This window comes from Corapipo altera, unplaced genomic scaffold, assembly GCF_003945725.1.
Source record: "Corapipo altera isolate COAL_440 unplaced genomic scaffold, ASM394572v1 78, whole genome shotgun sequence".
NCBI lineage: Eukaryota > Metazoa > Chordata > Aves > Passeriformes > Pipridae > Corapipo > Corapipo altera.
In genome coordinates, this window is record NW_020884904.1 from 429 (window position 1) to 19,296 (window position 18,868).

Genomic DNA, 18,868 nt, shown 5'->3' on the forward strand with positions numbered 1-18,868 from the left:
CATGGGCAGCAGGAGATTTCTGGTCTGGCAACTTTGGTCTGGGAGGAATCTTGGTCTGTCTGGAATATTGGGAGTGGGAATGGCAGTTGCAGCATAGGCCTGAAAAAGCAAACAACAGTCCTTCTCCCTAGATGATAAAGCCTGGAAGCTTTGGCTTTCTAGTGCACTTGGTGGGTCAGCGTGGGCAGTCCATGTGCAGCAATAGCTTCCTACAGTGGCACCATTTTTTTTGGGAGGAATCTTGGTCTGTCTGGAAGTTTTCGAATCCAAATGGAAGTTTCAGTTCAGGACTCAAAGAAGCCAAAAACAGTCCTTATGCCCAGGAAAGAAAGTCTGGAACCTTCGGCTTTCTGGTGCACTTGGTGGGCCAGCCTGGGCATTTCGTGGGCAGCAAGAGCATTCTGTCCTCGCATCTTTGGTCTGAGAGGCATCTTCGTCCGTATGAAATATTGGGAGTGGGACTGGCAGTTGCAGCGCAGGAGTAAAGAAGCAACCAACAGCCCTTTTCCTCAGGAAAGAAAGCCTGGAAACTTTGCCTTTCAGGTGCAGGTGGTGGGCACTGCTTTTGCATTAAGAACTTTCTCTCCTGGCACCTTTTATCTGGGAGGAATCTGCATCTATATTCAATTCCGGCATTCGGAGTGGCAATTTCACCACAGGGCTCAAAATAATCAAAACACTGATTGCAAACTAGCCCATGAAACTTCTTGCTAACTGGCAATGTCTTTCAAGATGTAATCTAGAATACGTGGCTTATGCTTTATCATTACGTGAGATGCCAAAGGAAAGAAAAAGGTTTCACCACGTTCTTATAAAGCTCTGAACATAAATTCCATTATCTAACTGCCTTCCTCAATTAGAGAAATGGCTACTCTTGTAACATAATCTGTCCTGGACCCTGGTAAGGATGTACTTTTGCCCAGACCCCTTGCTCTACATGTTCCAGCTACACCAAAACAAACAAGAGATAATCTCATCCAAGTCAAAAATCAGCTGTTATGGCAGTTGACACTCTATGGGGTTTAGCACTGGAGCCGAATCTCTGTGGGATCTCTGGTACAGAACAGTGTATTTAATGAATGGTGCTGTTGCTGAACTTCCTTGGGCAAGTTGCAATTGGCTACTGAGGCCAGAAGATTTCCTCTAAGGCTCTTTATCTTTTGAAACTACAGGCTGAATTTTAGGGATAAACTGCAGTATTCTGAAAGTGGAAAGTTGATAAAACAGAAAAGAGTGTTTCTTCTACAACAGATTTGAAGTAGTCCACTTGTAAAAATCACAAGCTTGAAGCTTGCTAAGCATACCTGATTCCTCATCTCCACTGATCATCAGGAACTAGACTCTCTCCTATTTCAGGGTCTCATCTGCGTACACTGTATTAAGGCCTCATAACGTCTTAAGAATAGTAGTGTTATAAGCTCACATTTCTGGAAAGGTTCCCTTAGCAGATGGGTTGAAAAGCAAAACTTTGGTGTATGCTCTGAGCTCTGTGCTCTTTTGTAACCACCTGTCCAACTGTCACCCCAGCACTGCCTCAGGAACCCCGAAACCATGTCACTCATCGCCAGATCCAGGCACCTCTGAAACACCTCCCGGGGTTCTGACTCCACCTGGGCAACCCGTTCCAGTGCCTGACCACCCCAAAAACACAGCGAGAAACATTTCTCCAGGACCTGACCTGAACCTCCCGGCCTCAGCCTCAGGCCATTTCCCCCGGTCCTCCCACCGCACGCTCCTTTCCAGCACACCCCTCGGCAGAAGGCGGCTCACGGCTCCCCTCTGCCCCCCGGGCCGCCTCCGCTCCGGCCCCGCTCCCGCCACGGCCCCGCTCGGCTCTGCATCGGGAAGGAACGCGCCCAGCCCCGGCCCGACACCCCGCGGGGACGCGCACCGAGGGTCCCTCCCCGGGGGTCACTCTCCGGGAGTTCTTCCCCGGGGGTCACTCACCCAGGGGATCGCTCACCGGGTGTCCCTCACCGGGGGTCACTTACCGGGCGTTGCTCACCGCGGGTCCATCACCGGGGGTCACTCTCCAGCGGACACTCGCCGGGGGCCACTCACCGGGGGCCGCGCACGGGGGTCCTTCCCCCGGGGGCCGCTCACCGGGAGGTCCCTCCCCTGGGGTCACTGCCCGGGGCTCTCTCTCTGCCCGGGGGTCGCTCACCGCCAGCGCTCCCGGCCCCGCCCGCTCCAACCCAAACCCCACCAACCGACCCTCTCGGACCCGCCCCCGGCCCGCCCAATCCCCGACTCGCCCCGCCCACTCCGCGCCCTCCCATTGGCTGCGCACGTTCGCCCGTGGAGCGACCAGCGCGCGGGGAGCGTTGCCTGGAACCCGGACAGGGAATCCCGGGAATCCTCCAGCCAGCGGCGCTGCCCCGCCACTCCTGGGCGAGCGGCCGTGCCCGAGCGGGGAAGGGGCAATCAGCGCGCGCCTGCGGCCGCCAGAACGGGCAGGGAAGCAGCCGCGCTTCAGTCCCGTGCTGTGACCACTGCCCTGGGGAGCCTGGTCCAGTGCCCAACCACCCTCGGACAGAAGAACCTTCCCCACATATCCAACCTAAACTCACGTGAAAAAAACCTAGTCGCAACCAAAAAGAACAAAAAGTATCTACTTTCTTCCTTCCCCTTCTCCTTATTTGGTGCTTACACAACAGTACTTCAGTGCCCTACTGGCTCAAAAATGAAACATTGTAAGTCCTTCCCGTATATGCTGGATTTTGTCTTTTATGCAGTGGCTAATCTGTCCGGAGTCCACCAGGACTCCCAGAGATTCTAGAAGGGCTGGAGGCTATCGCAGGAGGGAACAGAGGTGCGGATATATTCCGTGATATTCTACTCTAGAGGCAGCTCAAGAGACAGCCCTGGAGTTGGAAACACTTGCCTTTGTCGCTGGACGATCTTGTCCAGCACCACACAAAGATCTTCTCCTATGGCAAAGCCACAGCTCCTGGGAGCCATGGATTGAGAACTGGTGTCTCGGGGACAGTAGCTGCTGGGCCACCTGCTCCTGGGAATCTTACACTACAATGGCCTGGGCTCCCACTCTTACTTGCAGCCTTTTCCTGGCCATGTGCATCCTCAGCGAGGAGTGGGCTCTGCTAATAGAGGGAGCAGGGACTCGTATCCGTGGGGGCTTTTCCAGACTGACACTCTGACAGACACTCTGGTCAGGATGAAGGCTCTGGCCAGAAGTAATCCATGTATGCAGGAGATATTCCCTTTCTTGGTCCTCCGCAGATGGATAAATAGAGTGCCCTGGGGATGGGAACAGCTGCCTTTGCTGCTGGAGGACCTTCTCCAGCACAGCGCGGAGTCTCTTCTTGTGTTGCAGCATCCTGAGAGCCATGGATTGGGCACCGGTGGCTCCAGGACTCTTTCACCTGTGCAACTTGTTGGTGGGAATGCCCTCCTTGGAGCCTGCAACAGGCTCGGGACTTCCAGGCTTTCCCTTGCCAGATGCATCCTCAGGGATGAGATGGGTCTATTGACGCCTGTGGCTCCAAGGGAGAAAGGAGACCTGTCCACAGGGATTCACTCCCCTGCCTGGACTGCAGCAGCTCTCACAGAGGCTCTGGGAGGGGTGGAAGCTCCTGCCAGAAGTCAGAGAGGTGCAAAGATATTTATCTTGTCCCCCACAGCTGAATCATGAGAGCACCCTGGAGATGGGAACAGCTGCCTTTCCCACTGGAGGATCTTGTCCAGCACCGCACGGAGGCTCTTCCCATATGGCATTGCCATGGCATCCTTGCAGCCATGGATTGGGCACTGGCAGCATCCCCTTGCTAGTGTGTCCTTCTCATTGCACATCTTTGTCCAAATCTTCCTGTTGGTTTCCCATACCACGTGCTTTGGAATACAGGCATTTCAGGAGGGGTCCCAGGAGGACAGTCCACAGTCATGTCTTGTAGGCTCGTGAGAAGAAGAGAGCTCTGCTGAACAGAAGCAAAAATGAAACAAAAATCTAGAAAAACATTTACCGGTCTCATCTTAAAGCAGAAGTGAAATCAGTGCGATAGAACATCCAGCCCACTACAGTTTTCATGACAGCTATGATACAGCTTGGAAGTCACAGTTTTAACCAGGAAATGCAAAATATCCATGTGCTTCTCCTAGTAAGTTTTCTTAAACTCTTCCTTTCTATTTCTGTCCTGCTTCCTGGCATACAAAGTTTGTCTGCAGATCAAAGAAGGATAGACTCAAGCTTGTACAGTAACTACATTTCTTGAGTTCATCCACGTTACCAGGCTGTAAATATTCCTGACTTATAATCCTTAAAACATCACCTTTCCAAGGGAGATTATTAACAGGAAAAATAGCTAACCTGAGTCATGGAAGAATAAGTGAGTTTTTTCAATTCTTTCCGTATTTCAATAGTCAAAACCTTGAAGCCCTTTTCACAATAGAGACATTTGTATTAACAATGTTACCATATGTCACTTGTCTTCCTACAATAATCCAACCAAACTAATTTGTCACTGCTCCAAGTAATTCCCAGCAGCTTTTGCTGTATTTTCCCATCATATGTCTCTTTGAGATAACCTAAAAACTACCATTTTCAAACACTGGCATTCCTATATTTGAAACTCCCAGCGTAGCACAGGGATTTGGTAGCTGCAGACATACACAGATCAAGGGTTGAGAAATTAAGGCAGGAAAAGCTCTCTGCCTTCCCCTCCCTGCATGTTTCTCTCTGCAAGTACAAGTGGTGCCTGTCACTGTTTCCAGATTTTCTCATTAAAAGCGAAGATTTCTTGGCTCTCCTTGTTCAAGGGAATGCAGAAAAAGGCATCTCTTAAGCCTAATACTTTGAACTATCCTAGGTTATCATTTAAGGTAATTCTCTCAGGTCCTGCACTAATCCATCATCTTTCCCATTTGCCTTCTTTACAGGTTCTTGCATTCACATTCTACCAGCAAACCCTGCTTAGCAAAGTTGGCTATTACTGGAACCAATCCAGCTTGGCTTTCTAATGTTAAAGGATACTGTGTTTGCTTTACCAGTTGACCCAGGGTTTCTTTCAAAACTCCTGCTTGAGTTTTTTCCCCTTTATCACTATGAATGAGGAGCTGGAAGGGTGAGGGAATTGGCCAGCCAGCTTTCCCTGGCCCTGAGGGGATGGCCAGCGACTGAGCTACACTTAAGAAGTGGCTCGTTGCTCAAATACCAGCCTGATAGCTTCGGTAGGGAGGAAAGTAAGGGTTTTTCTTTTCCCGCACGCCCACCCTGCCGACCATATGAGTCACTGCAGCCTTGGCTTTCCCGAGGCACAACAGCGTCACCTGGTGACCGGGAGAGAGTCCCCGCAGCCCTGCCTCCCGAGGCGCCCGCGCACCCTGCTCGGTGCGGTCTGACTGCGCCGAGAGGCAAAAAATTACTTAATTTACTGAAGTTTCGATTACGGTACCGTTCCTTGTTCATTTTGGGCTCCGCGGGCGGGGCCGGGGGGGGGCAAATCCTGCGGGTTCGGTCTCAGAAATAGACCCCGAGGCCTATAGAGATCTCTGGGTCTATATACATCTATATAGATCTGGGTCTGTAGGTTCATATAGATCTCTGGGTCTGTTTCTGCACCTGAGATGCTTCACCCCGGACGGACACAGCTGGAACTACAGAACCCATGGAAAGCTTTAACAGGTGGGTCAGACTCGAGGTGCCCTGAAGGCAGGGATGTGCATCCCTTTCCTCAGGGAAAAGAACTTCCAGAGGCCACTCCTGAGGCTCTGAAGTGACAGCAGCTTCCTGCACGGAGAGACGTCCTCGCCTGTGCTCAGGTGCTGCCTCACCACGTGCCGGGAGCGCATCCCACCAAATTCTCCTGGGTGAACACATCCCCTGGAGCCTGACCTCAGGGGGTGAAAATCAGCTGAATTCCAGGGAACCTGGTCAAGTCCCCCGCAGGGACATCAGCAGGGCTGGGGAAGTAGGGTTATAAACAGCAAATTCTATGGACTATCAACCTGTCTTGATCCCACTGAGCTTCCCTGGAATGCTGGCTGGTTCCTGACAAACCTGGCGTTAAAGCAGCAGCTCTGCAGGGGAATATCTGGGCTCCATAAGCCACTGTGAGGCTGTTCCAGCAGGAATTCACCATTGAAGAAGCCAAGAGCCAAAAGCAAATCCCAGGCTGGTGGGCAGCAGTTGGATCCACTCTGGGGGAAAACACCCTGCGCCTGCCAGGAGCTCTGATTGTGTTTTTCCTGCCAGCTCCTGATCAGTGTCAGGGCCACAGTGAGGGATTCAAAATCCAAATAAACCTCAAAACCTACAGCATGAGTAATCCAAAGAAACTCACTGTTGTCATAAGAAGATTAAAAATCAGTTAAAAATTCCATGACAACAATACTGGGATTCCCTGGAACCTTATTAATGCTCTTGGTTCCATTTTAATGCATTTTTAGTCCCTCAATTTGCAGCTTGTAGAACTTATCCTGGGATTTACAGGTTGAGCAGGGTTTGCTTTGGATTAAGTTTTACCTCCGGCCCCAATTTGTGCAAACACAACTAGGATCAATGTGGTTAAACACATTTTCCTACAAAAACAGTTGCTCTGCCCTCTCTAAATTATCCCAAGATTTCAGCTAAAAATTTCACCCCTGTCCTCCCTAAGTCACCCCAGGTGTTCCCACTTGGGAGCTAGAAGGAAGCTGTAAATTCAAAGGCAGAAAAAGAAAATCTACAGCAAAAGACAGAAAAAATTGAAAACTTTCAGAAAACATTTCTGAATAATTAATTAATAATTACTCCCCATTTCCCAGTGAAAAGAACAAGAATGCGCAGCCATTAGGGCCTGAGAGTCCCCTGCCACCAGAGTGACAATTCAATCATCTAAAAGAAAAAAAAAAAAAAAGGTAATTTAGTTTGTTTTAAAGTTACACTAATTTCTTAAAATCAAACAACATTTGCGTACGATTTTTGATTTTTGACTGACAGGAAAGAAAGCCTGGAACCTTCGGGCTTTCTGGTGCACTTGGTGGGTCAGCCTGGGCACTCCATGGGCATCAAGAGATCTCTGTCCTGGCATCATTGGTCTGGGAGGAATCTTGGTCTGTCTGGAATGCTGGGAGTGGGAATGGAAGTTGCAGAGTAGGCCTAAAAAAGCAAACAAAAGCCCCTCTCCCTCATGAAAGAAAGCCTGGAAGCTTTGGCTTTCTGGTGCACTTGATGGGTCAGCCTGGGCACTCCATGGGCAACAAGAGCTTTTTTGGTGGTATCTCTGCTCTGGGTGGAATCTTCATTTTTATGGAATTCTGGGAGTGGAACTGGAAGTTTCAGTTCAGGGCTCCAGAGACGAAACAAAACCTCTTATTCACGGGAAAGAAAGCCTGGAAGCTTTGGCTTTCAGGTGCACTTGGTGAGCCAGTCTGGGCAATCCATGGGCAGCATGAGCTTTTTTGGTGGTACCTTTGCACTGGGAGGAATCTTGGTCTGTGAGGAACTTTAGGGAGTAGCACTCGCAGGTTCAGTGCAGGGCTCCAAAAACTAAACAAAAACTCTTATTCACAGGAAAGAAAGTCGGAAGCTTTGGCTTTCTGTTGCACTTGGTGGGTCAGCCTGGGCACTCAATGGGCAGCAAGAGCTCTCTCTGTCCTGGCACTTTGGTCTGGGAGGAATCTTGGTCTGTCTGGAATATTGGGACTGGGACTGGAAGATGCAGCGCAGGGCTGAAAATGTGAAAACAGCTCTTCTTCCCAGGAATGAAAGCCTGGAACCTTTGGCTTTCTGGTGCACTTAGTGGACCAGCCTGGGCAATCCACGAATAGCAAGAGCTTTTTTTAGGTGCTACCTTTGCTCTGAGAGGAATCTTATCTGTGTGGAATTTTGGGGAGTACCACTCGCAGTTTCAGTGAAGGGCTAAAAAAACTGAACAAAAGCTCTTATTAACAGGAAAGAAAGCCTGGAACCTTTGGCTTTTTGGTGCACTTCATGGGTAACCCGATACAAATGAGGATTCCTCCCAGGAAAAAGGGGCCAGCACAGAAAGCCCTGGCTGCCCACAGAGTGCCCAGGCTGCACCACACACTGCACCTGGAAGCCAAAGCTGAGAAGCTTTCTGTCCTGGGGCACAGGGGTGCTGTCCCCTTTGGTCAGCCCCACCCCACCGTTGCCGGCCCCTGCGCCCCAAAACCGATACAAATGAGGATTCCTCGCAGGGAAAAGGTGCCAGCACAGAAAGCCCTAGCTGCCCACGGGGTTCCCAGGCTGTGCCACACACTGCACCTAAAAGCCAAAGCTCCCAGGCTTTCTGTCCTGGGGCACAGGGCTGCTGTCCCCTTTGGTCAGCCCTTCCCCGCCATTCCCGGACAGCTCCCTCCCAAAACCAACACAAATGAGGATTCCTCGCAGGGAAAAGGTGCCAGCACAGAAAGCCCTGGCTGCCCACAGAGTGCCCAGGCTGCACCACACACTGCACCTGAAAGCCAAAGCTGAGAAGCCTTCTGTCCTGTGGCACAGGGCTGCTGTCCTCTTTGGTCAGCCCCGCCCTGCCATTGCCGGCCCCTGCACCCCAAAACCGATACAAATGAGGATTCCTCACTGGGAAAAGGTGCCAGTACAGAAAGCCCTGGCAGCCCACGGGGTGCCCAGGCTGGGCCACACACTGCACCTGAAAGCCAAAGCTGAGAAGCTTTCTATCCTGGGGCACAGGGCTGCTGTCCCCTTTGGTCAGTCCCGCCCTGCCATTGCCAGACAGCCCCCCCCAAAACCGATACAAATGAGGATTCCTCCAAGGTAAAAGGTGCCAGCACAGAAAGCCCTGGCTGCCCACGGATTACCCAAGCTACGCCACCAACTGCACCTGAAAGCCACAACTCACAGGCTTTCTGTCTTGGGTCACAGGGCTGCCTCTCCTTTTTGAGCCCTGTGCTGCAATTGCCCATTCCACCTCCCTAAAATTTGTATAAATTAAGATTCTTCCTATGGAAAATGTGCCACCACAGAAAGCTCTTACTGCCCACGGGATACCAAAATTGACCCACCCGCTGAACATAAGAGACACATTGGAAAGTTTTTCTTTCCCGTGTTCAACTGCCCTCAGTCTGTTTTTGAAGTGCTCCACTTAAACCTTCCAGTCCTACTCCAGAAAAACACCGTTAGCCACAGACCTGCCTCATAGGCCTCCAACGAGAGTTTGGAGGGAGGTTGATTGTCCTTTTTCTGCTCTTTCTGTCTGGACAACCTGGTGTTCAAAGTGCCATGCCTTACTAACATGCCACATCCCCTGTTTGCGTGCTCCAATTTATATCACCCAGAGACCACCTGGACTCCATCCCCTGGGGAGTTGATTAGGGCTCACAAGGCAGCTGGGCTGAGCCGGGCTGAGCTGAGAGCAGTTTCTCCCTGCAGTTTAAATCTCTCACAAACGCCCTCAGCTCCATTCAATGATCAGGTGATTAGAACTTGCAGTGCAGCTGGGTTGAGTTGGACTGAGGTGGGAGGAGCTTCTCCATGGACTATAAATCTCCGAGGAAGAAGCTCACTTCCTCTTCTGGTTGTGTCAGAAGGTCTTCAAGGGCAACTGAGCTCCTTTGCTCAGATTTCAGGGTATAGAGAACTTACTGCCCATGGAGTGCCTAGGCTAGCCCAAAAACTGGAATTCAAACCATGAAGGTAAGGGTTTTCTCTACAGAGAAAAGAGAGTGATGTTTGCTTGCAGGAATCATAGAGTTGAAATAGGTAGTCCGGCTCTAAAAATTGAATATGGATGAGGATACCTCCCAAACAAAAGGTACCAGGGTAGAAAGCACTTGCTGCTCATGAAGTTCTTGCATTGTCCGACCAGTTACAGCACAAACCATAACAGTAAGTCTTTTCATACCTGTGGAAAAGTGCTGTTGTTGAATTTCAGGAATCTTCTCCTGAAATGGCAAATTTGGCTCCCAAAAATTCATATGGATAAAGATTCTTCCCGGATCAAAGGTGCCAGGACGGAAAGCTCTTGCTGTCCATGGAGTGCCCAGGCTGGCCCATCAAGTGTACCAGAGAGCCAAAGGTTGCAGGCTTGCTTTGCTGGGGCGAAGGGCTGTGGTTTGTTTTCTTCAGCCCTGCTCTCCAATTGCCAGTCCCAGTGCCAAATGGTGTATAGGAGAAGATTCCTCCCAGACTAAAGGTGCCTGGACAGAAAGCTCTTGCTGCCCATGGAGTGCCCAGGCTGGCCCATCAACTGCAGATGAGAGACAGAGTCCAAGGTCTTTCTTTCCTGCTTGTATCTGCAGTCGCTTGTTTTTTTGCAGCCCTGTGCAGAAATTGCCAGTCCAACTCCCATAACTGAATATGGACAAAGATTCCTTCCAGACAGAAGGTGCCATCACAGAAAGATCTTGTTGTCTATGTGTCATAGGTTTATTTGTTCTAAAAAAACAAACAGGGAATTTTTCTTTCTCCTATCTAACTCTAAAAGGAAGAGGTTGATTGGGTGAGGGTGGTTTGCCTTGGGTGATTGAGCAACACAAAAGAACTATCTAGCAGGCCTGTATTCCAAGCTGATGGCCCTCCTAAAACTGTGGGAAGGGCTGATGTTTTTTTCCTTTTCTTCTCTGAAACCAGGACGCTTGACTTTTGCCTTAAAAGGGAGGGTGTGTGTTGAGAAGGCTCCAAGGTCGTTTCGTTCTCGGTCTCGTCCTCTGGCTGTTTTCTGCCTTCAATTTTGCCTTCGTTTTCTGCATCCTGTTCTGCCCCAGCCTGGACCTGCTCATCGGAAAGGTTTGACCCACCTGCAAAGGAACTTTCTGGGTAGGAGATCACCTTTTCCCTCCTCCTCTCCCGTGTTTGGCGGCGGTTTGTGCCTATCAACTAAAAGGGGGAAATCTTGGCCACAGCCAGCTGCAGACAGCGTGAGTTTTAATGGGAAGAACCCCGTTTTGTCCCCTTTTTCCCCTTCCCCTTGTCAGTGGTGGGGGGGAAATCTCCATCTTCGGCTTCTCCTGCTCACCGGGGCCCCACCTGGCGACCGCCAGAGCCCAACAGCGTCCTTTGCCGACCAACACAGAGCAACTGCAGGCTCTGCTCCTCCAGAGATCCAGCATCGGCCCTTGCTGACCGTGGGTAGAATTGCGCCAAAAAGCAAAAAATACTGAATTCTTTCCCTTTTTGAGAGGGATTTTGTGTGTGTGTGTGTGTGTACACGTGTACAGGATCGTTGTTGTAGTTGTTTTTATGTTCTTTTGTTGTTCTGCCAATACACATATATCTTTTGATAAAGGGCTGTTATTTTTTTCCCTTTTTCCATGCTTCCTCAGTTGAAGCCTCTTAATTTCAGATTTACAATTGCTTAGAGAGAAGAGTGTGATCTTCCTCATGACTCATCCTCCTTAGCAAAACACTTCAGTCTCATTAAACCGAGACAGTTGTTTAAGCCAACACCTGGATATTTTCTAAGGCAAGGTTACACTGGTTTTTTTCCTTAAGATTTGTGGGCAAGTGTTTACAGATGTACCATTTATAATGCACTTTCAGGGAGTGTAACATGTCCTGAATGCTTTGGCTGTGTGGTCTGTGTGAAGATCAGTTCTCCAGTAGGGGCACAGTCAGTCTCTCTGTCCAGCATGGCATTCCTGCATGCCCACTGCCAGGCTGCAACAGTGTACAAGGGTCTGAAAATCAGAGAAAGACTAACATTCATCAGCTCTGTCTGCACTGACTTTGCAGGCAGAAAAAATAGAAGAAATCTAGAAAACCTCAAATTACCCAGGATAGTTAGAACAAAAACAAAAAAAAGCCCAAAACCGAACAAAAAACCCGACACCAAAAAATCCTAAACCAAACCAAACAAAAAACCTCTCACACAAACAAAACCCCAAGCCCACAGCAACAACAACAAACCCAACTGAAAAATGTTGTTTGTTTGTGTACTGGATTAAAGTGGAGTCCGAATCAATCCTTGCAGCTGGAAGGAGAGGAGGTGAGGTAAGGTACACAAATAGCAGCACAGTTCACTGACTGAAGCCTTCTCAAATTTTTGAGGGTTTGACTTTGTAACCTGAGAATTTCTGGAGGGCTTAAAACGCGTTTAACGACTCCTACCATGGCTACGTTTGCTCCTGGGCTTGTCCCCGTCGGCTTGTGAGCACTCGGTGTGCCAGCACTGCCTCAGCCGGGAGGTGGCGGAAAAACACCAGACACCGCTCGGGCTCAGCTGGAAGCGCCGCGCGGGGACAAGCAGCACGTACCTGGCAGCCGCCCAGCAGAGAAAATGGCACGGCACTAACTTAGCTCTTTTTATGCCTATTCCAGGACTTTTCCCTGCCACATTACTCTTGGACACCAGAAGTGCCTTTCTGGGAATCCTGCTGTTGAGTCACAGCTTGCAGTGATGAGTCACTTTTAAAGTATTTTAACTTTACCTTGTTTTTGAAAAAGTCACATGCGGTTTGGGTTTTAAGGGTATTAGTGGCTTATAAGAAAAGCAGAAAGGAGAAGCGCATGGAAGGAAAACAGAAGCATCAAAGGATGATTGGAAATCAAAGAGGGAACTTGCCAGTATTTAGCATAGCAGTCATCCAACAAATAAAAGGGAGAACAAAATGAGGTGGGGCAGAACATACTTATTTGTAATTAGTGTTATGCTTTTGCATACCAGTATTCAGCCTCAGCTGTTTTCTAGTATGTGCTTACTCTGGTTATAAAGACATAGACAAAGCCTTTTTAAAAACATGGTGTTGATTGCAGTTATTTCTCACTTAGAGTCAACGATACAAAATTTAGTGTTAGTTGAGATTGTTGGGTATAATACTGTAGGACTTCCAAAAAATGTTAGTGATTAGCAGCAAATAAAAATTGAGTGTCTATGCATAATGTTGCTTGCACTCAAATGCCTTCTGCTGAGCTGAGTAATCCAATCATCATAAAATGAGGGTGTAAAAGTAAGTTTATAAGACATTAGAAGCTATTCATTTTCATAATATACTGGAATACATAAACACAGAACATCACAAGTTTCCACCTCAGGCTGTTTTGGGTAGGACTCTTGTTTTCTTAAATAGAAGTTGTCCACAAACTAGGAAAATCACCCTGCTGACATAAATCCTACCTATTCAAGTGCTGTGTTTGTGCAGCCTGGAGAAACAGGAAAGGTGGAACTGGCCAACCGGTCCACCTGTAATGGGGGTGGGGAGGTTGCTATGCAACTATAGTATTTAATGTTTTGCTTGAAATCTCAGCTCCAGGAAACAAAAGTTTACATAAGAATCAATCAATCTTTCTTTCTTCTAAGTTTGTTTCCTTCTATTATGAAACAAAGCTTGTTTGTGTGATTCAAGTACATCGCAAGCTCTCAGAAAACTAGATGCAATGTGAAAGAAAGCAAAGTTTGGGGTTGTTTTAATCTCCTTGTTTTAGGCAATCTTGAGTTACGAATCTTGGAAATGCCAGTTCCCTCCTAGTGCTGGAATAACAATCACCCTCTCCTCCCACGTTGACGGTGTACAGCTTGATCCACAAAATATTCCTTGCCTTAGTTCACCTTCAAAACCCACTGAGACCGTTTGGTGTGTCCCGCCTTCAGCTATGCTTCTTTCTTTAGTGAAGCCATGGTTTCAGAGTTTATGGTAATCAAAATTTATTTTAAAGAAATAACTAATCTTTCTGACCTCTGTGCAAATCTGTACTGGTGGTTACCTAGTCTGGGCTTAGACCTGCACACTGCACTTGAAATCACAGCTCCCTACGAGTTTACCTCTGTGTAAATTTACCTTGACAGACTGCACGTCCTTTGAATTAGAGATTGTGTTTTCATATTTATCTAGAAAGCATCTGGGTACCATGGTGATCATATTAGACAAGCAGACAGTTAAATTTATGCTTGATGTTAACTGCAATGCTGGGGTCTTTTTCCATAAGAAGCTGGCTTTCTGTTAACAGTGCTGTATTCTCTAGCAAAACCAGTGATTTCAAGCGTTCTTGTGTGCTGTTTTTTAGTAAATTAATAGGGACACAAAGCTAAGGAGATGCTTTTATGTTCTCTTTATTAGCTAAGCTTGCAGTTAGCAGGGAAGTAACTGCATTTGAACCTGTCTTGATACCTCAGCTCAATCACCACGTGCTACAGTAGAATTTGCTTCGTTGTATTTATGAAATAATCTAACACTGCACTTTGAAATCTCATTTAAGAGAAATGTCTCAGACTAAATAAAAGAAAAAGTACTCTTCAGGTCAACAGTCTGAAAAGTATTGCCTCTTCTAGGCAGCTCTAATTACATATTGATTGTATTTAAATCTTGCATTACAGTTCACTTCATGTTACATTCATGCATTTGTTAATTTTTTCCTTGTGTTGTTATGACAGTTTTTAAATAATAATACACCAGCGAGTGTTTCCTCTGGAACAGTCATTTCATTTTATTAGCATGCAGAGACCAATGATGCAGAAAAGGGAATGTCATGCTTATATATTAGTTCTTGTTCCAACTAGTAACTTTCCAAAGACTGTATGGGGACAATTCCTGGGGAAAATTCCTCTCTGTGCATGGTACACAGTATCACTTACTGTTTGTTAGTTGTTATTGCACAGAGCAAAGCAGTTAAAGCTTCAATGGTGAACTACAAGAGAGGCCACAAAGCAGGTCTTACATCATATCCCTGTCCATGGCAGGGGGTTTGGAACTAGGTAATTTTTAAGGTCCATTCCAAACTATTCTATTATCATATATTATTATAGTTTTAGTTGCATATGTGTGTATGTCTGTGTAAAATTACACAAAATGTAATGGTCTTGCAGTAATTTAACACAAAAATGAGTGTGCCGTGGATTTTTAGTATATTTGCTTGCTCTTGGGCCAGAAATGATGTGTCTTTATTTCTCAGCATTCAGACTTTCTGTTGTCACTTTTCTTGCAATCGTTTGTCTTGGTTTTGTTCCTTGAAGTGAAGAACTAGAGCTACTGTGTATCAGAAGCATCCATTCAACTGTATGAAAAACAGATTTTTCAATGCAAATTTGGTTGAAAATGAATGAATCCCGCAACTTTCCTTTTTATTTCTGTAATTCATAGAAATCACGAGCACAGAAGGATGTCTGTATCCCGGCACAATTTGGAAGTGACCTGCACTCCAACATGACAGTAGGTTTGGGAACGTTGTCAACTCTAATTACCTTGTAAGTCCCAGTGCCCATTGCAACAACTGTAGCTTTCCCAGTTACAAACATATTGCCAGGAGATTTGAAACAATTTAGCGGTAATTGTTTTCACAGAACGGCAGAAACATGCCTTTGGGCTGTTGTTTGGATGCTGAAAGCACCAGGGCACTTTCTCACAAAGCTGAATGCTCTGTGGAAAGCTCTGGACCTGCTGTGGGTCAGACATCAAAACGTGCTTTCTGCAGTGTGTGCTCGTGTGAGAGAGGGCCTGTGGAATCACAGAGTCACAGTTTATGCCGAGTTGGAAGGGACCCACAGGGATCATCGAATCCAGCTCCCGACCCTGCACAGGACCGTCCCCACTGCTGTGGCAGGACAGAACCAGTGGGATCCATGAATCTGTGTCAGTGCAGTCTGACAAAGTTGTGCAAAGGCCTTTGTGGACTTCAGCTCTACAACAGCTTCTGAAAATCCCACTGCTGTCTCCTTGCAGAAATGCTGCATGTCTAGAGAGCAACAGGTCTCTAGCTCAGTAATTAGGGAGAACGTTATCAACTTCTATGTGTTAACTTTGTTACTGCTAAAATATTCCTTTCAGGAGCCTCCTTTATTCCATGATCCCAAGAAGAATAGAGAAGTCATTCCTTAATTTCCTTAGGGTGCAGTCAGGAAATAACAGCATGCTGTGGTCCTGTGCGAGCAGCCCGACTCTTGGAATACAGAGCCAGGCTGCTCTGTTTGTCTACGTGCTGCTGAGATGGAGGGCAGGGCAGCAGCCTGGAAACCAGCAACGTGGTGTTGTGGAGGGGAGCACAAGTGTTGTTGATAAGCACGCGGTAATTTACTCCTTGGTTCAGACTCTGAAGGCAGCGTTAAGGGAGTAGGATAAGCGAATTGATGACTGTGCATGTGTGATAGACCGAAGGATGGCACGTAATAGTGCTATTTGCTCATCAAAGGACGTAATTGTGTTTGGAAACTGAGAGACAGCAGGTTTGGCTGGTTGTGTTAGAGTGCTTAAAGGACTTCATGCATTGTGTGTGTTATCTAGCTCTATGTGCTTTTTTTCCCCGGCGGTATCTCTGTCCTCACACTTTGCTTTTTGTTTCATCCTTTTCTGTATGACTCATCTTTGTAATGTGCTTTTGCTACAATTATCTGCTGGGTTTCATGATGAATCCTATTCCTTCCTTTGCTGCTCTCCTTTTCAGGTTTGCTTTGAGAATTCATGTGTTGATAAATTAAAGACCTTTTTTTTTTTTTTCCTTGCAGAAGCTATCTCTCTGTACTAGTTACCAGTGTTAAAGAACCACACCTAAACTATGTGCTAAATCATTATGTATCTTTTATTTTACAGATTCAAGTGTGTAAGGGAAAGCACTGCTGTATGCACCAGAAAACTGAGAACACAGTGAGAAATGTAAGTTAATGCCCGTAATGAAGAAATGCCATTGTTTTACATATAGTGTTAAATGATCCTCACAATCATGATAAATTTCAAAACTATGTTTACTTAGCTTTTCAAAGGCCTCAGAAAAATACTGTGGATTAAAAACCATTAAGGCTTGTTTTATTCCTCTCCTTTGTACTTAAAAGTTGGAGCAACTGTCACTAGTAATCACACAGAACCACTGAGAGAACTTAGATGAAATACATTTTAAGTATCTATACAACTTTTTAAAAAGCCTGTAAGTATATCTACATGCACGTATAAAACTGAGGGAACAACTTCAGTTTCTCTCCCTCAGCTGAATTTCATTTGTTCTGATTTTTGCATTTAACTCATTAGAAAGGAGGACACAAAGCACATGATGGGAACAACATAAAGGCTTTTATAAAACCCAGACATAAGGTGACTGGGTGAAAAGGCAATTTCAGGAAATTCTGATTATTTTTTTTCCTTGTAAATCAGTTTGAAATATTTCATATTATTAAAACAGAGTTAAAATGGGCCTTAGGAGCTATTTGGTTGACAGTCTCGTTTCTGTATACTCGGGGCATTGCTTATACATTTTACTTGTATTTTGTGTATTTGACATAAGGCTCTAGAAAATGAACTGATTTGTTACCAAATGTGGGCCATAAGCTGCACACATTTAAGGTGATAGAGTGTGTTGTCTGAGAGCCATCTGACAGAGCTTTCTGGTAGCATTGCCATCCATTTCAGTAAATCTGAGTGACAGAAAAGAAAAAGTGACTGAGAAAGTCCAGTAATGTAAGAAAGAGGAATGAAAACCAAGCAACTATTTTCAGAGAAACTATTTTACCTTTTATTTTTGTGAATTCAGAAAAAATATCACTCCTAATGATTATCTGAACACATAGGATTCAATTAAAGTATATTTTTTTTATTTTAGAAAGATTTCAAATAAAAACATTTTCCCATTGTATTCTAAGAGGTAAGGGAATACTTTAGGCATTTATAGAATGATAAAATTCAGAGAAAGGCTTATGTTGCTATTTTGTGATCAATACTTATAAATAACTATAGAATACCCTTTATAGTGTTGTCCAGATTTTTTACTGGGGATAAAGAGGAGATCTAATTAGTTGGCCTTCTGTGTAGTTCTTTCCAAGGACTAATGCAGTTGACTTCTATTAAAAAAGGACAAATACTGAAAAAAAATTTCTAAAAAAATATTTAGAATGCAGCGTCAAAATGTGCAAGAATTAAACTTGCCATAGACTAAAGCAAATACCTGGAGCTCGAGGAAGGATAGAGTAAGGAAAGTGTAATAGCTCTTCTTTGCTTTCTCTTTATAAAAGTTTGTAAATAAAAAAATGTGAGATGCAAAGCTAAAACCTTCAGTGTGTCAAAGTCTGTGTCTCTGTAAGGAAGGGATTGCTCCCTTCAAATCATAGGCACTCTGGAGCCAGCACTGAAGTTTATCATCAAGTCCATCTCTAAGGAGTAATAAATGCTTATAATTGGAGTGTAATTTTAAAAATACTATAAAAATAAACAACGGCCAGACCTGAGCTTACCATTACTAAGGAAGAAAAAGAATTTGTGCTTTCCACGTGACTGTCATTTCATATTGACTGTTGGATATTTATTTCTTCTCCTTAGATTGTCCTTTGTCTTCGGATTAAATTCTGAGCCTAGAGAAGTTAATTGTAAAGCTCACAAGGGTCTTACCAGTGAACTGCTCTGAAGAATCTCTTGCTGTGATTAGCTGAGTTTCAGCTGCAACGTGGGTTTATGGCATATTTGAGGTGGCAGTCTTGCTCCAAGTGCAGTGCTGTTTTCTGCACATCAGCTCTGTCAGATCCTCTAGACTGTTGCATTTGTCCCCTAATTGCAAGAATAATGTCTTGTCCCTAACAATTACTGTAAAAATGTGAAGAGGTGCTGTAGTTGTTCCAGTGCAAATCGTATTTTTGACACCTATTGACCCTTCAAATCCTTTTAGCAACTGGCTATCTTTGAAAAAATCACAAAATCGTTATTGAGTTGGCTCTCTGGCCTGCATCTTCTGCCTGTTTCCTGAGCAGAAAACAAAAAGGCATTAAAAAAAAAGGGCATTCAGTCCAGGCTGGTCTGGCAGCTTTAGGTTGTTTGAGTAGGGGAAAAGTAAACAGCTTTTATAAATAAGATTCCTGTTGCAAAGAGTAAAAAGCTAAAACCAGCAGAAGACGTATTAGCTTGTTTACTTGCTTATTTGCTAAACTTTCCCTACCAGCTTTTGAGAATCCTGTCACATCCAGCTCTGCTATTCATAAAGCATCTGTCCTGCTTTTTGCCTTGCTGTGTTTGCTACCAATGATGTGCTTGCAGCTCACCAGTTCTCCTT

The 18,868-nt window shown here is 45.9% G+C and overlaps 1 long non-coding RNA gene across 1 annotated transcript; it reads right to left on the bottom strand.

The window, feature by feature from the left end:
- Positions 1–2,543: 2,543 nt before the first annotated feature.
- LOC113950803 lies at positions 2,544–6,606 on the bottom strand. Its single transcript, XR_003528889.1, has 3 exons — positions 6,596–6,606; positions 3,296–3,298; positions 2,544–2,672 (listed from the first exon to the last, which is right to left on the bottom strand). It is a non-coding gene; the product is annotated as an uncharacterized LOC113950803 (long non-coding RNA).
- Positions 6,607–18,868: the final 12,262 nt, after the last annotated feature.